This window comes from Leuciscus leuciscus, assembly GCF_965113295.1.
Source record: "Leuciscus leuciscus genome assembly, chromosome: 14".
NCBI lineage: Eukaryota > Metazoa > Chordata > Actinopteri > Cypriniformes > Leuciscidae > Leuciscus > Leuciscus leuciscus.
In genome coordinates, this window is record NC_138738.1 from 2,469,060 (window position 1) to 2,472,288 (window position 3,229).

Genomic DNA, 3,229 nt, shown 5'->3' on the forward strand with positions numbered 1-3,229 from the left:
TTGTTTTTGATTACACTTATGATTACAGGGGGCAGATTATTGATTAATAAAGGCTTATTTTTGCATGGTTCCTTGCACAATACTGTTATGACCTCAAAACACCTTTAGCATAGTGCATGATTTGCAAACGAATACATTTTGATGTTTGCATCACTTAACCAGCTCCATATGTGTGGCTCTTCTGTCATAGTAAACTTGCTCAGTAGTCCAGCTGATCCAGCATTGCTCTTGCGATGCGAGTCCAGATAAAAGAGCTCAAAGACTCATAGAAGCCAGATAAAGCGGCATGTTCCTTCAGCCAGTGTGTTTTTATCTCACATTTGCTTTTGTTGACACTATCTGTTAGGTTTAGTGTAGGAGGTTATTTTCAATTGTGATGCATTAACCTTTCAGTGCCGCTCACCAGACATGGTGCTGCTATTAACAACTAACTTATAAAAGTTTCAAATAAAGCTGAATGTGCTTTTAGCACCGTGCTTTTCAGCGTTGTGAAATGTGCAAGAAACAATGTAATATAGGGCCCAAAAATAAATGGTGTTAAAAATAATGGTTTTATTTACTAAAATAAATCAGTGTCCATAGAGTTGAGGGAACTGCCATTAATATGCTTTGACTTGTCAGATTTTTCAGGGAACAAGTTGTTTGAAAAATGTTTGACAAATTTATTTTACGCTGTATTTCTGGCCTGATCAGTCATTGTGTTTCAATCCTTCGTCCCGTTTCAGTCAATACACTGAATTTAAAGGTGAAGGACATCAGCGTGCCAGGGTTGTACAAAGAGATTTAGCTGAAAAATATATTTTGTGTGCAACTTTATTATTACTCCACAATGCTCACTTCTGGTAGTGCATTAAGACTAGAAGAGTAGACTCGCATTTAAACAAATAAACAAGAAATAAATACAAGAAATATACCTTCTTTTGACCAATGGAATTTGGAAGTAGAAGTATTGCCTCTTTTATAGCAACTTGAAAAATCTATATTCGCCACATTAACTTTTCTAGGCATGGAAGTCAAAACTGAATCTCTTGCTTTACTCATTATTTAATCAGACTACAAGAAGGTTAGACATTTTACATGAAATTAGATACAATGCATAACTATTATTCACATTTAACTGGATGCAACATGCGACAGGCAAGTACAACCTACACTAGTCGCTTGTATACCTATATTTTGTATTGCTAAAGGCAATGTGTGCAGTAATCTGTGTTTCTTCCCCTATTGTTGTTCTATTAGAGGAGTGTGTGTTGCTATCGACATCATATAGGTGCGTCCTCACCACTCGCCTGTGCAAATCAAGAATGCATGGGGTCCCTCAGACGGAAAGACTATAAGAGATGAATAATTGAGAGCCTGATGCCGGAATGAAGGCGCACATTAAACATCGGCCCACTGGAATCGACTGGTCCTGACGTGCCGTAAGCTACAGGCCTAATGTAAATAATTAGTTCTTTCCCCCAACGCTCCGATAATGAGTCCTATAAAATGGGCAATGGCCTTCATGTGTATTTAAGACTGGCTATAAAATCAGCGTGAAAGAGGCAACGGGGCCCTACTTTAACTCATGGGGGAGAAAGTGTGGTGTGATGCTTTGAAACTGTTGAGTTATTCAGAATTTACAGTACTTAAGCTACAGACAAGATGCTCACCAGAAAAGTAGTTACACTACAAAATACTTGCTAACTTTATTAAAGCTATTTAAGGGCAGCATATCTTTTTTTTATGATTAAAGCAGTATTAATCTGGCACAATCAGCATCTCAGTTACGGGGAGGCAGAGAGAGCCAATTAAGGCTTGGATCCAGGGCAGCAAACTTCATTTATTTACAAAACAACTTCTATAAAGTAACGCTTGAAAAACTCAGATGTACAGAGCATCATAAAATAGACAACAACCGTGACCTCAACAGGGAGTATAAATACACAGAACTAAATGAGTGAATTAACGAGGGACAGGTGAACACAATAATAGGTCACACTAACTATAGGACTGTGTCCGGAATCACCTCCTATACCCTTCAAGGGATACTTCACCTCTGGAAAGATGAATGTGTATTTAAATTGGGTAATTTATGTAGTAGAAATGTGAAATTATTTTAGAATTTGGAGACTTCTAGACTGAGAAAAGCCAAAAAAATTATTTTTGGCTCATGTGGATGAAAGACAACAACTCCCAGAATGCACTTGCTTCGCTGCCCTACGAGGACACTCCCAAGCCACGCCTACTGGTTACAGAGGGCAGCTACTAGTTAACCCGAAACTGAAAAGATGCTGTTTTATTATGAGTCTCCATGACGAGTCTGCCCGGGATTTCGAGATCCCGGACATTTTTGGACGATCTCGACGGCCGGACATGTCCAGGAAAAGAGGATGTATGGTAACCCCTACTACTCAGCTTTCTCCACAGAACAAGTTTGGCTTACCTTCCAAAAAAAGATGGCTGACACTATGTGTACATTCTGTGAGTGAGATCCCTCTATTGGTGGGTTGAGAACATGCAGGACAGCTCCTCCTACTGGCTGTAGTCTCTCGCCTATATAAATCTCTCATCTCAGGGGGATATGAGGGAGGGAAGCACGGTAATTTGAAAATACTACAGGTTTTCTACTGATACAAAGCTTAATGCTAAATCCTGAAGTATCCCTTTTAAATAGGGCACTATATGAGGGAACAGCCATTTTTAGTTGCTGAACTCACTTTAGCTAGTGGTTTGTATGCGTTTAGAGAGTTTTAAGCTCTGTTAAAACAGTAATTGAAGTCATGCTTAGGCTACCCTAAATGAGCAGTGTAGATGTGCTCGTTTGCAATGCAAAAGTTTATAGCTTTTATTAATCATAACATAGTGTCTCTTTATATTTATCAGACTGGATCACACTGCACTGCACAATGTTGAATGTTTGGAGCTTGATAGACGTGACCGCTTGCCTGTTCCTTAAAAAAACCTCACATTTTGAAGAAATATATGAGCGTACAGGTTTGGAAAGCCATTGATATGTCATTAAATAATGACAGAATTATCATTTGTTTGAGGGTTTAACAATGCAATGCATTATGCCTTCCGTCAAAGCTTGATAGTTGGGGATTGAAAGTTTTTCTTCTCTTAAAAGTTGACCGTTCTTCCGTGTGTCAGCAGAACTTATAACGAGGCAAATTGGCTCAAGCTTGCTCAGCTCGTTTAAGCTCAGACTATTTGCATAAATCTCACTGTATCGACAAGAGAACGGTTT